Source organism: Myotis lucifugus, unplaced genomic scaffold (assembly GCF_000147115.1).
Source record: "Myotis lucifugus unplaced genomic scaffold, Myoluc2.0 scaffold_0, whole genome shotgun sequence".
Taxonomy (NCBI): Eukaryota; Metazoa; Chordata; class Mammalia; order Chiroptera; family Vespertilionidae; genus Myotis; species Myotis lucifugus.
Window position 1 is genome coordinate 6,973,135 of NW_005871048.1, and position 23,153 is coordinate 6,996,287.

Sequence of the window (23,153 nt, forward strand, 5' to 3'; positions counted from 1 at the left end):
GAAGCAGCAGGCCCAGAGTCTAAATAGCTTAGTCATCCTTCTGTAGCCAATAAGGGAGGACACCTTTGAAATGTGAACGCAGGCCCTGCCTGCCTGACTTCAGAGCTTACGTTCTTTTCCACATCACCTGCCCTGAGCAGTGAGGCGGCAGACACTCAGTTGTGTGTGACTAAGGCTGAAATCACTCTGGTAATGCAAAAGACAGATAGAGAAAGTGTAAGGACAGAGAATTAAACCATCTTCCCCTGTGAAGGCTGTAATGGAATTAGAGTGGGTGGGAATAAAGCTAGGAGCTGTCTGAAGTGTGGACCAGTACATATTCTGGGTATGAGGACAGAGCCCAGTTACGAGAAAATACTAAGACAAGGTCAGCTCAGCTGCTCAAGGGCAGCCACACCAAAGTTTGCTCCTAGATAAAGCAAAGACAGGCAGAGACTCCTGTGAAGTGATAATCCCAGTCAGGCGAGCACGGTCTTGTTTGTGCCTTGTTATAGTCCCTGGGCCTTTAGCCACCCTGCTCTCCTGTCACCCACAGGAACTTCTACCCCAAGCAACTTCCCCCTTCCCGCCTTATGTCCCTAATGTTCTTTCTCAGAACAGCCACTCAATACACAGCCATTGAATTTTGAACTTTTTGACTAGGAAGATACTGACTTTGGTTCCTATTGTTATTATTCACAATACATTATGTCTCTATCAGACTCAGAATGAAAAATGTTGTTTTCTATAATTTTGGAGTTCCTACTTTAAAAACTATTAGCTATGCCCTGGTTGGTGTGGCTCAATGATTAGAGCATCGGCCAGGGAGGGAGAGAGAGCTATTTCTGAAGTCTATATTCTATTCCACTTCATTTTAGAAAAGAGGCGTCTAACATCCAGAGGGAGTAAAATATCCATCCAGTTTAATGGAGAGCCAAGACAAATATGGTCCTTCTCACTCTCTTGATATTACATTTATTTTCTTGAATGGAATCTACACTAATAAAAGAGAAACGCAAATTTGTGTCACTCCGCTACTCCCACCAGACAATCGAATGAGTATGCAAATTAACCCAACAAAGATGGTGGTTAACTTGCATATGCAGGCGCGGAGTGAAGACTGAAGACTGAAGGCTTCGGCTGGACTGAAGACTGAAGACTGAAGACTGGGTCCCGGGTGCCAGAGGAAAACCGGTGCCGGCAGCCAGGGGAAGGAAGGCCTATTGCACGAATCTTCGTGTAACAGGCTTCTAGTATATATATAAATGAAAACAGGGCATACATGACAAAATAAATTCTTTTCCCACCCCTGACTCACTAGGTTCCCACTCTAGGACCTACCCCCTCGGTAACCTCTGTTACCAACTTCTTATGCATCCTTCCCGGAGATCTGTGCATTTACAGATGTAAACTATGTGTGAGCATCACCTTCTGACCTGCAGGCTGCTGCACTTCCCGTTCCTCTCCGCGACAACTGTGGCTTCTATTGCTCAAGATGAGCCATGACAAAACAGATGACACATTCATGCTGCTGAAGGGAAACTCGGTGACTCAGACACAAATTGTTCCATACACCTTTCATCCTCATTACCAGGTAACTCTGCCAAGGTCAAGTGGTGACATTCTGATTTACCACTGAGCAGACTGGACACAATTCACATTTGACGAGAATCTGAAATTCAAATACCAAAAAGAGAAAAAAATATTTTCTTAAGGCCTCCGGTTTCGTAATTGAACTTGCTTTTTTGCTTTGTTGAAAACATTATTTTCCTCTTAGTTCAATGAACACCGTCTATCTGAAAGAATAAAAACAGGACTCTTCCTCAAGTCCCTAATTAACCACCAAACCTTTAAATTCAAGATCCAGTTTTACTACATTCCTGAAATCTCCATTTAGCATCTCAGAGAACAAGGACCAAGGAGCCTCACTGTTTTGAATAGCCAGATTAGGTTGAGCCATATCCAGGCTTCAGGTATGAAATGCAAATTTGGCTAACTGTGGCTCTGCCATTTACAAGAACCTGCATTCAAATAAATCAGAGATACATTTCTCCTGGCTATAGAGAGCTTTTTAAATAGTGACTTCAGCCCTCCTAAGGTTTTTGTCCGGGTTGCCTGAAAGTGGACAATTTTCACAAGTTTGCTTTGGCACCTGTGGCATGAATTTTTATTGAAAGTCACAGTTGTTTTAGTGGGCACCACCGTCTGCCAGCAGATCTCTGTAGGGGCCTCCCAGCCAACTTCATGAGAGCTATGTGCACCTAAAACACGCCAAGCTCTGTAAGGCGTGACCTGTCCTCCAATTCTTTGCTCCCCTTCACACGGCCACTGACTCATTTGCACTTTTGATCAGAGAGCACACTATTGAGTGTTTCTGCAGCATTTCTGAAATCAAACAGCCATCTCCCTATAGAAGACTCCTCTGCTTCTTCCCTGCAAAGATTCCTTTTTCTCTAAAGTTATACTAATTTATTCTGTCAAATCAAACAAGTGAGGCAACACAAGAGAGATAGGTTCATTGGGAACATACATTTTCCATGGAATTAAACAAAATAAAGATTTGGTTGGGAAGAGGTGGGAATGTAGTTTAAAACCCATTCTCAAAATGCCCTTTAAATAAACTGTGGGAAAGATGACTGATTTAGGAGGTTTCAAATAAATCTGCAGGGGTATTTTGAGACCAGAGGTATGTCGTGTCCAGGTATTTGATGATGGCAAAAAAAAAAGACATCTGTTATAATAATGGAGAAAATAAAATGCAGTAAACATTGCTAAGAGAGTCTCTTGAAATAGTCGGTAGGCCACTGAGGAAGTAGGACCTATGCACTTCGTGGAACTATTGTTAAGTTGCTAAATTCAGCCCAAAGCAGAACAACAAACATTCTGGATCCATGATTGTTACGTGGACTTTATTTCCTACTCATCATGATGACCAGACCATCTGCATACTTTACATTGAAAGGAACCAATTTTGACAACTAGCATCCTCCATTTACATAACAGACCTAACCAATCCCAACTGACCTAGCTAGCATCCTCCATTTACACGGAGGTTGGAGGACATAAATGAGAATATCTCCTATGACTTTGCCCTTTATTAACCCTGCCTTTCTTTGTTTCCTTTGCAAAACAATTTAGATTACTACTTGAATCTGTGCTCCACATTGCAATCCCTCCTTTGCTCAAAGAAACCTTTTTATTCTTTATAACAGCCTAAACTTTTGTTGTTGTTAAGTTATTTTTATGTTTCCACACATAAATCATCACATAATCACCAGGAAGTTAAACCAAAATTGGTTTAAATTCAAGTTTACAAGGTCTTTGCCTCAAGAATGAGAATTCCCCCTTTTTTCCTTTATTTTATTATTTTTTTCTGTATGCTATTTTATCATTGTGTTTTGTTACTTTGTATGATTGGCAGGCTCATTAGAATTTTACTTTATAGAACACTTAAGAAGACTTAGCTTATTAATGGCTCAACCTTGAAACAACACAATTCTCATTTAAAAATCAAGCTAAAGGCTGTACAAGTCCCTCCTACCCCCCAAGCAGACTGGGGACCCTGATTCTCTGCGCAAGAGGCAGCACTGAGCACCAGTGACTTGACTCTTGGTGCGCACACGTGGGAACTCTGTTTCTCAAAATGAGCACACGGGATCCCTGATTCTCAGTGCACTCACACTTAGCGCCTATGACTCCAATTCTCAGCACACGCCCACACAGGGACCCTGATTCAAGGCGCCAGGCCACACCAAGTGACAGAGACTCCAACACTCGATTCTCAGCACGTGCACACAGGGTCTCTGACTCCTGGTGCGAGCTAGGGGACTCCAATTTTTGGCGTACGCCCACAGGGACTTTTTTTTTTTTTTAGTGTGGTGCATGCAGGGTCCCTGATTCTAGGTGTGCGCACGAGGCTGCACTGAGCGCTGGTGACTGATTCTCTGCATGCGTGGCTCCCACCGACCCACAGCAGCAACACATCTCGGTGTCAGAGATCTTCAGTGACACTTGGGTGATGCAACACTCCCACTGCACATGGCTCAGGCCCCTGCAACTCAGCGTTTGAACCTTCTGGTGACAGTTAGAATGGGGAGATAATGAAACAATCCTCAGAGGAAAGAAAAAGAGAAATCACCAAGAAAGGAAATAAGTGAAACTGAGTCATGCAATATGACAGAAAAAGAATTCAGAGTAATGGTCATACAGTTCATAAACCAGATGGATGAGAAAATCAACAACCTATGCAAAAATCAGGAAGAAATCAAAAGTGACATAGCTACAATCAAAAATGCTATGGAAGGTTTCAACAGTAGACTAGAAGAAGCAGAGAACTGAATTAGTGAGTTAGAAGATAAAGTAGAGAAACAAGCCCAATCTGAACACCAACTGGAGAAAAAAATTAAAAAACAGGAGGAGAGCCTAAGGGAGCTCAGAGACAACACGAAATAATACACATATAATAGGGTTGCCAGAAGGACAAGAAGAGCAGCAAGGATTAGAGAATCTATTTGAAGAAATAATGACAGAAAACTTCTGTGATATGGGGAAGAAAAAAGTCACACAAGTCCAGAGAGTTCCAAGCAAGATGAATCCCAAACGACCCACACCAAGATACATCATAATTACAATGGCAAATGTTAATGACAAAGAGAGAATCTTAAAGGCTGCAAGAGAGAGACAGAGTTACCTACAAAGGATCCCCCATCAGATTATCAAATGATTTCTGAACAGAAACACTCCAAGTTAGAAGGTAATGGAATGAAGTATACAAAGTGATACAAAGCAAAGGACTGAATCCAAGAATACTCTAGCTAGCAAGGCTATCAATCAAAATTGGAAATATCAGGAGCTTCGCAGACAAAAAAATGCTAAGGGAGTTTATCACTACCAAGCTAGCAATGCAAGAAATGCTAAAGAGACTGCTGTAAAAAGAAGAAATAGAAAGGGAGGAAGGAACACAGGCATAAAGCACAGAAATGGCTATGAACAAGTACCTATCAATAATAACATTAAATGGCCCTAACCAGTTTGGCTCAGTGGATAGAGTGTCGGCCCGCAGACTGAAGGGTCCCAGGTTCGATTCTGGTCAAGGGCCTTGCTTGCGGGCACATCCCCAGTTGGGGGTGTGCAGGAGGCAGCTGATAGATGTTTCTCTCTCATTGATGTTTCTAACTCTCTACCCTCTCCCTTCCTCTCTGTAAAATATCAATAAAATACATTTTAAAAATAATAATAATAACATTAAATGTAAATGGATTAAATGCTCCAATCAAAAGACATCGAGTGACTAAATGGATAAGAAAACATGACCCATATATATGCTGTCTATAGGAGACCCACCTCAGAACAAGGAATTCACACAGACTGAAAGTGAAGGGATGGAAAAATATCTATCAGGCAAATGGAAATGAAAAAAAAAAAGCTGGGGTAGCAATACTAATATCTGACAAAATAGACCTCAAAGTGAAGACCATAACAAGAGACAAGGAACACCACTTCGTAATTCTAAAGGGATCGATACAACAAGAGGCTATAACTCTGGTAAACATATATGCACCCAATGCAGGAGCACCCAAATACATAAAAAAAACTTCTGGAAGATATCAGGGGAGAGATTGACAGCAATACAATCATAGTAGGAGACTTTAATACCCCATTAACATCACTGGATAAATCCTCTAGACCAGTGGTTCTCAACCTTCCTAATGCCATGACCCTTTAATACAGTTCCTCGTGTTGTGGTAACCCCCGATTTCATTGTTACAAATTGAACATAATTAAAGCATAGTGATTAATCACAAAAACAATATGTAATTATATATGTGTTTTCCGATGGTCTTACGCGACCCCTGTGAAAAGGTCGTTCGACCCCTAAAGGGGTCATGACCCACAGGTTGAGAACCGCTGCTCTAGACAAAAAAATTAGCAAAGAAACAGCAATCTTTTTTTAAAAAATATATATTTTATTGATTTTTTACAGAGAGGAAGGGTGAAGGATAGAGAGTTAGAAACATCAATGAGAGAGAAACATCGATCAGCTGCCTCCTGCACACCCCCTACTGGGGATGTGCCCGCAACCAAGGTACATGCCCTTGACCAGAATCAAACCTGGGACCCTTCAGTCCGCAGGCCGACGCTCTATCCACTGAGCCAAACTGGTTAGGGCAGAAACAGCAATCTTAAATGACTCACTAGATCAGATGGACTTAATTGACATCTTTAGAACATTCCACCCTAAAACTACAGAATACATATTCTTCTCAAGCACACATGGGACATTTTCAAAGATAGACTACATATTGGGTCACAGGCAAAGTCTCTCCAAATTCACAAAGATTGAAATCATATCAAGCATCTTCTCAGATCACAATGGCATAAAATTAGAAATCAACTACAATAAAAACAATCACAAAAATTCAAACACTTGGAGGCTGAATAGCATACTATTAAACAATGAGTGGGTTACCAAAGAAATCAAAGAAGAAATTAAAAACATCCTGGAAATAAATGACAATGAAAACACAACAATTCAAAATCTTTGGGACACAGTGAAAGCAGTCCTGAGAGGAAAGTTCATATCATTACAGGCCTACCTCAAAAAAACAAGAAAAACTGGTAATAAACCATCTAAATCTGCAACTTGAAGAATTAGAAAGAGAGCAACAAGAAAAGCCCAGAGTGAGCAGAAGGAAGGAAATAATAAGGATGAGAGTGGAAATAAATGACATAGAGACAAAAAAATAAAATACAAAAGATCAATGAAACCAAGAGCTGGTTCTTTGAAAGGATAAACAAGATTAATGAACCTCTAGCCAGGCTCACCAAGAAGCAAAGAGAGAGGACCCAAATAAACAAAATCAGAAATGAAAGAGGTGAAATAACAACAGACCCCACAGAAATATGAAGAATTGTAAAAAAAAAAATACTATGAGCAACTCTATTCCAACAAACTGGTCAACCTAGAAGAAATGGACATATTCCTAGAAAAATACGACCTTCCAAAACTCAACCAGGAGGAATAAAAAAATCTGAATAGGCTGATATCTATGGAAGAAATTGAAGCAGTAATTAAAAACTTCCAACAAACAAAAGCCCTGGACCAGACAGCTTCACAGCAGACTTTTATCAAACATTCAAAGAAGAAATAAAACCTATCTTCCTCAGACTATTCCAAAAAATTCAAGAGGAAGGTCTTTCTACAAAGCCGGCATCACCCTAATCTCAAAACCAGATAAAGACACCACACAAAAAAAGAGAACTACAGGCCAATATCCCTCATTAACATAGACACCAAAATTCTCAACAAAATTCTAGCAACTCAAATCCAGCATTACATTAGAAAGATCATACACCATGACCAAGTGAGATTTATTCCGGGAATGCAAGGATGGTACAATATCTGCAAATTAATTAATATGATACATCACATAAACAAACTCAGAGATAAAAACCATATAATCATACCATTGATGCAGAAAAGGCATTTGAAAAACCTAACACCCTTTCTTGATAAAAAACTCTCAGCAAGGTGGGAATAGAAGGATCATACCTCAACATAATAAAAGCCCTATATGACAAACCCACAGCCAACTTCATACTCAATGGGCAAAAACTAAAACCATTTCCCCTAGGAACAGGAACAAGACAGGGATGCCCACTCTCACCACTCCTGTTCGACATAGTACTGGAAGTACTAGCCATTGCAATCAGACAAGAAGAAGAAATAAAAGGCATCTAAATTGGAAAAGAAGAAGTAAAACCGTCCTTATTTGCAGATGACATGATACTGTACATAGAAAACCCCAAAGACTCCATAAAAAAACTAGTAGACTTAATAAATGAATTTGACAATGTAGCAGGATACAAAATTAACACCCAGAAGTCTATGGCTTTTTTATACACCAATAATGAACTCACAGAAAGAGAAACTAAAAAAGCAATCTCATTCACCGTTGCAACAAAAAATTAAGATACCTAGGAATAAACTTAACCAAGGAGATAAAGGACCTGTACTCAGAAAATTTCAGGACGCTGAAAAAAGAGATGAAGAAGACATGAACAAATGGAAGAATATACCATGTTCATGGATTGGTAGAATCAACATCATTAAAATGTCCATACTACCCAAAGCAATCTATAAATTCAATGCAATCCCCATTAAAATACCAATAGCATACTTCAAAGACCTAGAACAAACTCTCCAAAAATTCATCTGGAAAAAAAAGACCCCAAATAGCTGCAGCAATCCTGAGAAAGAAGAACAAAGTTGGAGGGATCACAATACCAGATATCAAGCTACACTACAAAGCCACTGTTCTGAAAACTGCCTGGTACTGGCACAAGAACAGACATATAGACCAGTGGAACAGAACAGAGAACCCAGAAATCGACACAAGCCATTATGCTCAATTAATATTTGACAAAGGAGGCAAGAACATACACTGGAATCAAGACAGTCTCTTCAATAAATGGTGTTGAGAAAATTGGACAGATACTTACAAAAAAATGAAACTAGACCACCAACTTACACCATACACAAAAATAAACTCAAAATGGATAAAGGACTTAAACGTAAGATGGGAAACCATAAAAATCTTAGAAGAAGCCATAGGCACCAAAATAGCAGACATTTGTCGTAGCATTCTCTTTACCAATACAGCTCCTAGAGCAATGGAAACTAAGGAGAAAATAAACAAATGGGACTACATCAAAATAAAAAGCTTCTGCACAGCAAAAGAAACCATCAACAAAACAACAAGAAAGCCCACTGTGTGGGAAAACATATTTGCCAATGTCATATCTGATAAGGGCCTAATCTCCAAAATTTATAGGGAACTCATACAACTTAACAAAAGGAAGATAAACAATCCAATCAAAAAATGGGCAAATGATCTAAATAGACACTTTTCGAAAGAGGACATACAGAAAGCCAAGAGACACATGAAAACATGCTCAAAGTCACTAATCATCCAAGAGATGCAAATCAAAACAACAATGAGGTACCATCTCACACCTGTCAGAATGGCTATCATCAACAAATCACCAAACACAAGTACTGGTGAGGATGTGGAGAAAAAGGAACACTCGTACACTGCTGGTGGGAATGCAGACTGGTGCAGCCACTGTGGAGAACAGTATGGAGTTTCCTCAAAAAACTAAAAATGAAACTCTCATTTGACCCAGTGATCCCACTTCTAGAAATATATCCCAAGAAACTAGAAACACCAATCAGAAAGGATATATGCACCCCTATGTTCATAGCAGCACAATTTACAATAGCTAAGATTTGGAAATAGTCTAAGTGCCCATCAATAGATGAGTGGATTAAAAAACAGTGGTACATCTACACAATGGAATATTACGCTGCTGTAAAAAAGAAGGAATTCTTATCATTTGCAACAGCATGGATGGAACTGGAGAGCATTATACTAAGTGAAATAGCCTAGTCAGTGAAAGAAAAATACCACATGATCTCATTCATTTGTGGAATATAAAGAACATTATAAACTGATGAACAAAAATGATACAGAGGCAAAGAAGGATGGAACAGACTGTCAAACTACAGCAGGAAGGCTGGGGAGATTTGGGAGGGAGGGGTAAGAGATCAACGGAAGGACTTGTATGCATGCATATAAGCATAACCAATGGAAGCAAAACACTGTGGGGTGGGGGGGGGCAGTGGTGAGGGCAAATGTCAGGGGTTAGGGGAGGCCAGGGGAAGGTCAATGGGGGGAAAAAGGGAGACATATGTACTACTATTTGTAATACTTTAAATAATAAAATAAAATTTAAAAAAATAAAATAAATAAAATAAAAATCAGGCTAAAATCTCCCAATGCTAGTTATTAAATATTTATAAACAACTTTCTTAGTTAATTTTCATTAAAGCCAGAAAATTAATGCATAGCAGAGAAAAAGATATATATAAAATAGATTTTATTGGTGCTCTAGTGAAAAACTTTTTTCATAACAACTGAAAAGAAACCCGTTATTTTACAATTTTCACCTTCCTTTCAATTATACTAGCTTTAATGTTTTTCCTTTGACTTTCCCTGGGTTGGACAGAGCTCTTAAAACTCAAGATTGTAAAAAACAAGAAGCCTTTCCAAAATCACGTGGGTAAAGTTTCAACCTGCTGTTAAAAATACCACTGGTGGGGCCAGTGCCTCATTCTCTGGGCAGGTTTCAAAGGCTCCATGAACTTAATGCCACCCCAGCAACACTGCACTGCAGGGAGTGTGGAGCTCTGCACACTCTGTCTCCGGAGAAATACGGGGGCACATCCTGGGAGCTGTCCCACCAATAGCCATTCTCTACCTCATTTGCCCTTTCTTATTTCCCACTAAAGAGGCTAAAAAGAAAGGAATATTAATTTCCAATCTTTCCTTCCAGCAGGGATAGGTGTGTTATCAAGCCCTGGCTAAAAAGATATAAGAAAAAGTCAGAGCGGTGCTTCTCAAAGGTTACTGTGCATTCAAATCACCCAGGATCTTGTTAAAATGCAGAATCTGGATCATTAATCAGGGTGGGGCTTGAACTATTATTTTTAATGAGTTCCCAGGTGATGAACTGTGTGATCTGAGGACCACAATTTTAGTACCAAGTTATTAAAGGTCATCTGGCAAGGACTTTCCTCCTTGATTTGGACTGAGATGTGCAGGAGAAAAGCTGCTTTCTGTCCTTTCCTCCAGCTTCTGGCTTTAGAATAGGATTGAAGAAGGATGCGAGTGTGGGCTGCATCAGCCATCTTCTGTGTAGGAGGGGTGGAAGCCAACATGCTGAGAATAGCAAAGTAGAAAAATGTCCAGATATTTGATGATGTCATTATGCTACTGAAGTTAACTAATCTTGGGACCTCCTACCTGCAGGCTTTTTATTTTAATGGGATAATAAATATCATTATGGCTTAAACCTCTATTTGTCATGTTTCCTATTGCATGCAACCAAACAATTCTTATTTATTGCCTGAACTAAGCTGATCCATTCAGGACTGGGCTTATAACCAATCAGCCTAGAGGCAAATGCCATGTCTACAGCCCATGGCCTACAGAATCACTGGGCCTGGATGATGGTAATCCTATGGTTGTGAATCTTCTATGAGCAGAGGGCATTCAGTCATGTTGCTGGGAGAGAAACTTATTCTTAGGATGGTAGCAATTTGGTTTTTAATGACTGGCATAGAAGTGGGGAATAGAAGAATGGAGAGTTTCATTATTCTAATGATCCTATTCTGAGGAATGAGAGAATAATTGTTTCCCATGATTGGGGTTATAGGGTGACGTTAGCTGTTGAAACTCATTGGTGACATTCAAAAGCATTTTCCAATGTTTGATACTAAGGGTATGGATTACAGAATTAGAGTAAATTAACTAATGTGTATTATTTTGGAAAAATCTCACACTTGCTTCTCCTAGTAGTGAATAAACAATGAGTGGTGTAACTTTGTCAACATGCATTTTTAATTTTTTTGCTTTACCTTGAGTATCTTTTATTACAAAAAGAACTCTGATCTTCTCAGTTTTGCCTAAATATTTGGTAGCTTTCTTTTTATGGTCTCAATTTTCTCATTGTATCAATCAGTTAGGTTATAATCTTATCTACTGTAAAAAACATAATAATAACAGTAAGTTAAATTAGATAGAAATTTATTTATGTCTCATTTAATAGTCTGAGTGAAAACAGTCAAAGACTAAGAAGCAGTTCCATGGTCTCAGGGACTCAAGCTTCTTGTATCTTTGTTGCTCCACCATTATGGAGCTGCTGACTCATGGTTTAAGGTAGCTGATCAAGTTCCCACAATATATCTCTGATCTAACCAGCTAGAAGGGAAAAGTAAGAAATGGAAGAGATGTCTCTCCCATTCAGAACCATCAAAGCCTTTAGGGAACAAGTGCCCAGATAAAACTCATATTTTATTACTAAATAAAGAAGTAAAAAATGCATTTGGGGGGACAAAGGGTCTCTGGCACACTCATTCGTCAGATGGCTTAGAGCGATTGTAGATATACTTGAACAAAAGTGGTATTTTTTTTAAATAGCCTCAAATATTGCCCTTTAGAAACAACTGCAGGTGCTTAATTGACAGTATGATTTTCTAATGAATGTACCCTTGAAAAGAAATTCTACAGTGGCTCTACATTGTAATTATCCTCTTTTCCTCTATTTCACTCAATTCAATTCTCTTTAGTTCACTATCTTCTTAGATGGATCCATGACATTCTTGCCAATACAATCAAAGGAACTCCACAAGCTCCCAAAGTATTTGTAGGTGAATACCCAGCGTGGGCCTAACCAACAATCACCCTAGTATACTGACAAGTCTGAAGAATGGATAAGTCTCCATCAAGTCCATCAAGTCTCTGTATGCAAAAGGGCTTGAGGCAACTCCTAGCAGTGAAATATTCTGAAGGGAAGAAGGAATGTTTTAGATACATTGATTTATTTGGACAAAGGGTAAGGATGGTTCTAAGACTACCTCCATTTCTGTGTGTTTCTCTAGTCTAGCCACCATGATCTCATATTTTTACTTAGAGACAAAGAGTATTGTAATGAAACAAAAATGAATAAAAACTAATATAAATGAGATGTTTGAGAGTCCATGGCATTGGTATATTGATGGTAGAAGCTTCCATAGTAATATGAGGGGGCATTTGTATTAACTGCAATAGTCAGAGTTTTGGTTTCGGTGCCATTGCCCTTGGCATGTGGCATTGTATTTTGGCTCAGCAATTGCAGTATTGTAGCAGGGACACCTCTGATGTCACTATTGAAAGAACTGCTACTTTATTCATTACCACTGCCATAATAATTTGAAGAAAAAGAGATCACAAATGGCACACTGCAGTCACATGCTTAGGCTGTGGAGCACAGCAAGAGTTTCCTGACTACTATAAGGACTACTTCAGAAGACTTTCTGGCTTTCTGGCTTTTACACAGAGTAGACAGAGTGTAGCCAGAGAAATACTAATTTGAAATTGTCCATTTTCCTTCTTGCTATGATTATTATGAAAATTTATTCTTCATTCAATACTTCTCACAATTCTACATTTCCTAATGATTATTTAATGGATATCATTCAAAGGAAGCCCATATGTCCTCATCTTTTGCTGGTTAATGCCCACATCACTTTCATTCCCATTCCATTAGCCAAAGCAAGACAAAACTGTAAGGAGGTAGGGAATGAAAATGATTACCATATACTCAGAAGGAGGACAATCAGAATGTTTATGATAGCCAAATGACTGTCATTGTATGTAAACAGTGAAGTGCAAATGACATATGTTAGAACTGGAAATCTTAGTTATGATGATTGCTATCACCAAACAAATGAAATTACTCCACCTAATTTTGATGCCAACAACTGCATTAATCACTACCCTCCCCATCTAATGCAACTCTGCATGGCTCCTAAGATATGGGGTATGCATGCATGGCCTAATAATCAAAGAGTAGAAGAAAACCATGATTCTGTTGGTCTACATTACATTGAAAAATCATCCATGCAACAACAACAAAAAGTCCCACATTCATATTTAAATTAAGTTTCATATCAAAGATATATTCTACTTTGCTCTAGAACGGCTACTGTGGACAGGGCCAGGACTAGGAAAATATGTGAACAGAACATGAATTGGAGTCATTTCATCATCTTTTGGGGGTAATACCATCTTTCCACTCTCCATCACTGCTCTCCAAGTCTTCCACAAGTCCAATGCCCACATCAAAGTTTTCACTTTTTGGGGATTGTTTCTATCTCTAAATTCACATTCAAAATTTAACTGTATTATGATCCATCCTTTGCTAACCAATATGAAAAAATAACTTTTTATAGTGTTCATGGCTGAAAGCAATCGAATATGTAATCCTTTCCACTAATAAATTTACAAATTAACAAGGACTTTCAATACTTTATGCCAAAACAGAGAAAAATAGGAATTTCAGTCTTCAGGAAAAGAATTATGGGAGATCTCTTTGAACAGAGCTTCCTTTAGGGGTTTCCCTTAAATCACTCCATAAACCTTAAAATGATAGTTATAAACATAACGAATAACTTTTTATTCTCCTGCTATTAAAATAGCCTAAATGATACCATCTGATGCTGGCAAGGATGCAGTTTGACTGGTCCTTCACTACACTGCCTTGTATTAGATTAGGAATACTTTTGTTGGAAAGAAAACCTTGGATTATCAACTCAATAGATAAATCAAGGCTTAAATCTTAACTGTTGATGAATGTTAAACAAAATGCAAAAGAAATATTCAAATATTCCTACACATGACCCCCTCTCCAGGCACACTACTTCTTTTAGTGCTTTGTCCACCACATGTGCTCCCTTGCTTCATGGTTTTTCATATGCCCTTAGCAGTGTCTTTAGTACCCTTACCCTCTTTTCCTATCCCACCTACTTGTTTGTTATTTCCTTATTCGTTAGGCATTACTTAAGTGTTAATTCCTCTAGGAAGTTCTATAAGGCTCTAGAATTAGGAGGTTGAGCCCCATTTATGTGTTTTCATAGGACATCAATTTCCCCATTCGAAGTACTGGTCACTCCTGTAGCCTGGTCTGCATCACCCATAATAAGAAAAGCTTCATCAAGAGAGGGATGGTGCCTCCCTTGGTCATTGTTGTCTTCTTAGTATATCATGAATAGCACTTGACATAGTGCTCACAAAGGATATTTTGAGTAAATTAAGTAATATCCTTAATATTATAGAAAATTGTCTCTTCCTAACATATTAATTGATTGTTCCCTTGCTTGATGTTGGGTTAAAATTTAACTATCCTAGCAAAGCATATAATAAATAAATATGGACAGTATATTGCATTAGACTTAGATGAGATGCATTAATAGATTACCCATAAATAGATAAATAATCCCACTACTAGGTTAAACAAAATATGTAAAATACTATAAGCACAAAGATGCTTCCTAGAAGTATTATTTATCAAAATTAACTTAAATATCAGAGGTATTCCAAATATTAATCAATGGGGGTTATTTAAATAAATTATGGTGTGACACCTGAATAGAATAATATGTAGCCATTAAAATGATGTTATAAAAAAGGAGGGTTGAAGAGACTATGTCACACATGGGAAAACCTTATAATAAAATGTTAATTGATTGCAAAGCAAGACACTAAACTGTATAGACATCATTATACTAACCATGTGAAAACATGCATCTTAAAATAAATAAATTAATGATTGCATTAGAGTGGTGGATTGTGGGTTATTTTTGCCTTTAGTCCATATTTTAATTATTGTAATTATGTTACTTTTTTTTAAAACTAAACTATGTTATAAAGATATTTGTGATTTTAAAAGCCAAATATTATACATTATGGGTGACAAAATAAAAGTCTGATTGACCATTATGATTGAAAGTTTAAAAGATAAAATGCTAAGACTGGAAACTACTAGTGACTAGACAAAAGTAGAGATGTTGTTCAGTGTGCTGAATTAACAGGAAATAAATTGCTAGTCCAATAATGAATGTTTTTTTTGCAGAACTCTCTTTACCCAAAAGAATGAAAGGTAAAGAGAGTTCGGCTCCCCAAGCAGGGAGGAAGGCACACCCGGCAGGTAGCAATGCTACTCCAGCCTGTGTCATTCTTCTCTGATCTGAGTAAATAGAAATGCTAAATTTTTATGTGAAATACCGGAATGATTGGGTGCCAAATGCAGAAGAAACGTAAAGGTAGAACAAGCAAATAGCTAACTAAGGGAGTGTTTCAGAAAGGAAATATCATGTCAGGCTTTGGCTTAAAGTAAATAGTTTTTTTGTGAAGGGAGTGTTCACAGCATCTATGAAATGCACACTCTGTCCCCAAAACAAAACCCATCTGTTTAAGATTAAAATTTGTAATAAACATTTAAAAGAAGGAATGTAGAAGGCAAATATATATATATTGTAAAACAAAATCTACACTCTTGGGATAAGTGAAACTTCCTCTATAAGAATCACAATGCTCCAGAGATTATACTTCAGAGCAAAAGAAATAACAATTAGATGCAGCGACACCACCTTAGTAGAGATACATTCAGTTCATTGAAAGGGAAGAATATTAAGCTGAAAATCAAGCATGTGATCCTACTGTATAAAATGCCAAACTTCCCGAGAGGCAATTGACAAAAGAAAAAATAAGTATATATCTATCCTATCTAATAAAAGACAAAAAGGGTAATTGACCGAACCTTCGCTACGCTTCCCATTGGCTAATAAGGGAAATATGCAAATTAACCACCAACAAAGATGGCAGTTAATTTGCATACTAGGCTCCAAGCAGTGGAGCAAAGCCAAACGTACCCGAAGCCTGCCGAAAAGCGAGGCCTCACGGCCCCAGGATCAGCAGAGCCACGAGGCCTCACTGCCCCGGGATCGGCGGAGCCGCGAGGCCTCGAAACCTGACGGCTGTGGAGGGGGGGCTCTGGCTGGAGCCCAGCCAGAGCAAAGGCCTGGGTCCTGGGTGCCAGAGGAAAACTGGTGCCAGCAGCCAAGGGAAGGGAAGGCCTATTGTACGAATCTCTTTGTGCAACAGGCCTCTAGTATATATATAAAAAGCCGTGGCCATAATGCCGTAACAACCAAAAGACCAGTCATCAGGAGGTGCATTGATGGGTCCCCCCCCTCCCCCTGCAGCGGCACGGTGGAGTCTGGGGTTTATCCCGTGGCACCACGGTGGAATCTGGAGTCCTGCCCACAGCGGTGTGGCAGGGTCTGGGTCCCGTGGCATGGGGGGTCTAGGTTTCGCGTGATTTCACACGCTGGGCCTCTAGTATACATATAAAACTAAAAATTAGAAACAAAAATTATATATTTTAAAACCATGACTTAGATATATTAAATTGGCTACTCTAAGAACTTGTCAGGTACTTCAATATGGAATCATGGTTTACTTATTTGCATTTGGACAGTAGTATTACAAGCATACATTCAAAAGAACGGATTTGAAAGAGCAAAGCTGGGGCAATAGAATACTAAGGTTGTTTTTTTTCCTCCCTTTTAAAAAGTTTTATGGCTAAGCTTCATGGACATGGACACATATTAGATATTTAGTAAGTGGAAAGAAATAAAACTATTCCTGTTTTTTATATTCCTGTTTTCACATATCTGTGTTGAGAAAAAGGTTTTAATAAGTCTGTCGGCTTGGAAAAAGTAGCCTCTTTCTTGGTCAATGTTGGATGGTTTGGAGTTGTGCTATCCAATATTATTACTAGCCACATGTAGCTATTGAATGCAAATATAAATTAATTAAAAATAAGTGTGACGCCTGTGAATTCTAGCATTGTCATATCTCTTGCAAACAACCACCTGTCCTTTCCATTTCCACTACCAACACCCTTGTTCAGGTCTTTATTTCCTTACCTGAACTATTTCAAAAGTTTCCCACAGTCCTCTCTGTCTCCAGTTTCTCTACCTCCAATTCAAACTAAACACCTCAGCCAGATTAATCTTCCTAAATACATCTCTGAATCACAATATTTCTCTATGTAAACACCTTCAATGATATCATAAATTCCTCAATCTGACATGTAGTATGCCTATTGTCATGGATGCTGGGTGTGCCACCCAGATCTCCCTTGAGTATTCATTCCCCAAATGCCACAATTGGCTTCCAACAGGTCATAGTTAAATTCTTCCCCAGAAATTGCTCTGGCTAAAAGGAGCTATTTGGCCCAAATTTTGCTCCCTCTCCAGAGGCAACCCTCATCCAATAACTGATTGCTATGGGTATTTAATGGCCCAGCCCATTGTCTCAATTCAGGACAACTTTGTAGGGTTATGCTAGCTTCTGTATGCCATGTGGGATTAGCTGAGAGCCCTGTTGAAGCTTCGTTTCAGTCCAACTTCTCTGCCACATCCCGCCTTCCTAAATCCCTTACAAGAGAGGACTCCAAGAGCATTCCCCAATTAACTTTCTGCACAAGAATCTTTATCTCAGAATTTGTGTTCAGGGAACCCAACCTGACACCTAACCATCTTTCTTTCATATCTTTCACTCCTATCCTTCATATATCCTAATTTCCAGTTAAACTAGTTTATCTGCCATTTCTTAAAGATACTTCATGCATTACCACTAACTCATACATTAAAAAAAAAATCTACTGAATATATAAAATGTTCCTGACTGTATAAGAAGTATTGACTGACCTAAAGGGATATAGACAGACTATTAGAATACAGTATGAAATTTAAAAAAGAAATGTAACATTTCATTCATTTCAAGTGCTCAATGGCCACATGTGGGTACCACAACGTATAGTGCACATTATAGAGCATTTCCATCATCACAGAAAGTTCAATTGTGCAGCACTGCTCTGGGGCAAGATAGAGAGGAACTACTCTAAGGGAATCTTGAATTTGGGGGCCAGTAAAACTTTTAAAAGGGGGCAAGGAGATCTGAAGGATGATATGAAAGCTGCAGAGTGGGGGGAAGCTAGGGCTTTTAGCAAAGGTGGCCAGTTGGTTATAGAAATGTCTAGAGTATTGTCACAAAGAGGAATACCTAATATTCAGTGTGGAGTGCTCCACCCCATCCCACCCACACCCTTTGTTGCAAATATTCAGGAAATTCTCCACACACAACCCTGGGTCAGTGGTATTTTATACTCCACACAGTATAGGTGGAAAGAAGAGTGGAGATAAGAAATTCAATAGAAGTTAAGATCAAAGGTAACCAAGGATAAAAAGACACCCTCCCATAATTCCAAGCTATTTCCATGTAAAAATCCTTTGAGAGGATTTTGCACCAGCTTTTATTCAAACTCATCCAAGAACAGGTGACCCCAAATGAGTCTAGAATTACTTCAACTTGCCAATTAACACAGGTTCCACATGTGTGGAGAAAATGATAAATTACCATTTCTCTGCCTGAATTTTCTGAGAGATAATAAATATTTTCATAGGCATTAAAAGGGGTAAAGAATTCAAATGCATTCTTCTCTATTTATCCAGATCAGAAAAGATTTACGTTAAAAAGAGTTAGAGATAATTTTTGAGCTGGAAATTCCTTGACTGCCTGCGGAGGAGACATTGATTTTGGAAACTTCTTCTTAGCTTTATCTCTTTGCTACCAGTTTCAAAAACATTAGGAATAGAAAAGGCCTCCTGCAGAGCCTACCTTTTGAGGTAGATATTCGATCACAGAAATAAGATACAGCTCCTGTTAGGAGATTTCTGGGTTACCAGAAAGGCCTCTAGCTCTTTGGGTGGGAACAAGAGTGACAGACTGTTCCTTTGTTTTTCAAATCCAGTAACCTCCACCATATTAAACAGGAATTTAATGTTTATTTGTGGATTTTTTTAAAAGGCTTTTGGTCAGTCCTGCAAATAATACAGACTTCCAAAATTAAAGGAATACCAAAATAACTATGGCATTTCCTCACTTGAGCATAATGGTTTCTTCAGAGCAGATTTGCTGCATAAACACTGAACATTTTCTTTCCCTCCAGTAACATCTGTGAACCAGTGCACCACCTGGGAAAACGAAGGATTAATAACCACGTCCAGACAAGGGCAGGCACAGGTGCTTCAACACAGTTCCGCAAACATATCCCAGTTCCGACAAGCGGGCTACTTCTGACGGACTCCTTCAGACTTCAGTCACACTGTTTGGCCTGGGAGAAGCACAACCCCCTGGCAGAGCTGTCAACATCATCATCTAAAGGGACTGACTTTTTACTGGCAAAGTGCATTCTTTGAACATATTGACTCTCCGAACAGAGAACATCAGACCAACAATTTATTAAAAGCAATTGTGCGTTTCCTAGGTCTCGCCAAACATTTGGTGCATGTTACACAACCCTGCAAGACCAAACTCCAGTCTTATTTCTTTGAAGAAAAGCTTGCCCAACTAGCTCAGATGATGATGAGCCCCTGATTTCCCATGGCTACCAATGTCTGGAATGTTCCTTATTCACTTCGCCATGTACTGCCTTCTGAGAGGTGCCTCTTCCATATGTAATGAATAGTTATTTTATGTTTTTATTCTGTCTTTAATTTCTCTCATTTAAAGTGTTTTCTCCTTACCTCTAGCTACATTTCATACTCTTTGATGGCAAAGATGGTTTTTTATATTTGTTGGCCTACTAATATTCAGTATGATTATACCTAATAGGCCTTAATATGTTTTTATTGATTTGAAAACCCAGTTTTAAAATTGCAATTTAGAAATAAGCATACACTCCTAACTCCTTATAAAATCATTTTTGGTAGCAAGATGACACTTGTCTAGCATTCTTGTAGTATCAGAGAAAAAGAAATTTATTTTATTTTTATTATATTTGGGGGTCTTGGTCAGTATATAAAGAGGGAAGGCAGAACACACAATCTATGCATCAGAAGTTCCAGAATAATCATCCAATATACTAGTTGAAGACTACTGAATCAATCAAGTACTTGCATGCACATTGCCCAGTTTCAAGCTTAAAATCAGACCCTCTTCTCTGCTTCCTAACATCCATTATTTGGAGGCTGATAGTTTTATAATAGTAATGTTGGTCTGTTCAGAGACATATAGTATTTGGGTCTTCCCTGAAGTGGCACTTTGTATTTAATTTTAAAAATTAAAATTACAAAGTATGGTCCACATAATCATTTAGCAATTTACTAAATCGTATGAGGTGGCTCATATATTAGCTACACTAGCTAAAATCTGTTCAATGTTTAACAAGTATGGTTTTCAAATTTGATGTTAGTAAATGACCTCATCTTTGAAAGACCTCTTACTTGGAAGAATAGAACCTAGAGAACAGTGAACACAGCCTATGTTTGAATCTGCTAAAGAAAAATCTGAAGAATTAGAGTTATTTGGCCTGTTTAATAGCAAGTTATAAGAAGGAATTAGCTGTTTTCAGTCTTATCAACAGAATAGAAAATGCATAAATAAAATTGTTTTCAGTATCAGAATAGTAATAGGGGATCTTTCTCTTCACTCTTGCAGGTGGGCAGCTTGGGGGATTTAGTAAACCAGAGTCAAGAGGTAAGCTTTGTTATAATGATGAATCAAACATGTGTGTGTACATGAAACCAATGCCTGGTCAAGATAGTAAATATGTTCATCACCTCTGAATGTTTCCTTGTGCCCCTTTGTATCCCACTCTCCTGCCCACTTACCTGAACCCACCATCCCCAGACAACCATTAATAACCTCTGCCACTATATATTAATCTTCATTTTCTAGAATTTTATATAAATGGAACCATACAGTACATACTCTTTTGTTTGGCTTCTTTCATTCAACATCATAATTTTGAGAATCACCCATGCTGATGTGTTCAATAGTTCAGTTGTTTTCATTGCTGAGGAGTATTCCATTTTATGTGTACACCAAATTTTGGTAATCCATTCATCTGTCTATTACAAATAAAACTATTATAAACATTTGTCTATAAGTCTTTGCATAGACATATACATCCCTCTCTCTGAGTAAATGCCTATAAGAAAGGCTGGATTATATGGTAGGTCTGTATTTAACTGCTAAATTGCTTTCCAAAGTAGCTATATCATTTTCTATTGCCAACAGCAATATATAAAAGTTAATGTTCACCCAGCTGACGTGGTGCAGTGGTTGACCATCGACCTATAAAACAGGAGGTCATAGTTCAATTCCTGGTCAGGGCACATGCCTGGGTTTCAGCCTCTATCCCCAGGTGGGGGTGTGCAGAAGGCAGCCGATCAATGATTCTCTGTCATCATTGATGTTTCTATCTCTCTCTCCCTCTCCCTTCCTCTCTGAAATAAAAAATACATGTATTTAAAAAAAAATAAAAACAATAAAAGTTCCCCCACATTATTGCCAACATATGATAGGATTAATCCTTTAATTATAGCCACTCTGATAGGTATGTAGTAGTATCTCAGCATGTTTTCCTTGCATTTCCCTAATGACTGATAATTTTTAACATCTAAAGAGAATTGAAGAAATACTAGTTAAAGTGTTTTCCATAACAGAAATCCAGTTTTCCCCTTCCACTCTTGCCTTTTAGCAAATAATGCTAAACCCAGAGTTTTACTGTCCCAGGGCAGGAGTAGTAGATAGATATTCCCTAGATCAGTGGTTCTCAACCTTCCGGCCCTTTAAATAGAGTTCCTCATGTTGGATCCAACCATAAAATTATTTTCGTTACTACTTCATAACTATAATGTTGCTACTGTTATGAATCGTAATGTAAATATCTGATATGCAGGATGGTCTTAGGCGACCCCTGTGAAAGGGTCATTCGACCACCAAAGGGGTCGCGACCCACAGATTGAGAACCACTGCCCTAGATTAAAAATGCCATCGCTAAGGTTTGAGTCTAAAAGCAGACTCTTTTGATCCTTTGTGAAATAACAGCACTAAAATCCAGGTGTTGAAACAGAGTTTTAAAAATAAATCTAAACTTCCCTCTGAAGAACAAAACATGAGGGCCTGAGTATATTTATTTTAAGCCAAGTACTGAGAAGAATGAAGATACGATGTAAGGGAAGACTCCATCCAATAGAAATAGGAAAGATTCCTCCAATTGCTGTGGAGCAGAGCCAAGAAAGATGAGAGTTGGGCAAGTAGTCAGATGTAAGTATTCTAGCTCCTCTCTCAGGGTCAATGTCTCTGGGGTTAGATGAGGACAGATATCAAACAAGTTGAGGGATGATTCGGGAGCACTAGAGCTAGTGGTCTATATCCACAAAACCAGTCAGGGTGACTACATTCCAGAGCAAAGCTCCAGATTCAGTTTGGTGTTGGAGTAATAGGGCTCATATGAGCAGAATAGCAGGGCCTGAGGGAGGAGCCTTGTGCCTTCTCATAAAACCCTGTACCCTGCAGTGAAGTGTGGAGAAAGCAAACAAAGGCTCTGGAGCTTCCCAGTGAGGCACTCACAGGACTAGCAGCTCCAGCAGACCAAGGAGGCCTGGGTCACAGTGGTTGTTGGACATAAAAGCAATGGCTAACTCCATGATCATTGACTTGTAAATGCCAACACAGCACCACAGCACCACTTCAGACAAGACCAGCCGCAACTCAGCAACCCACCACAGCTCTCCCAGGAACAAGGCAAAATTAGGGAATCTCAGCAAAGGCTGGTGAGCAAGAAACTGCCTTTATCCAATGCTACAGGCTGCATTAGCTTCTCCTCACATCCAGATGCCAGCTTGGACAGAAAGAAAGGGAGTAAAAATCTTGGAA

The 23,153-nt window shown here is 38.7% G+C and overlaps 1 protein-coding gene across 2 annotated transcripts in view; it reads right to left on the reverse strand.

The window, feature by feature from the left end:
- Positions 1-23,153, reverse strand: part of LOC102422619 (zinc finger protein 474-like) — a 108,485-nt gene that overhangs the window by 58,648 nt on the left and 26,684 nt on the right. For both annotated transcript variants that reach the window (XM_006081102.3, XM_023744106.1), the window contains exon 3: positions 1,408-1,651. The gene's annotated coding sequence lies outside the window, so the exon portion shown is untranslated. The remainder of the gene's footprint in view (positions 1-1,407; positions 1,652-23,153) is intronic.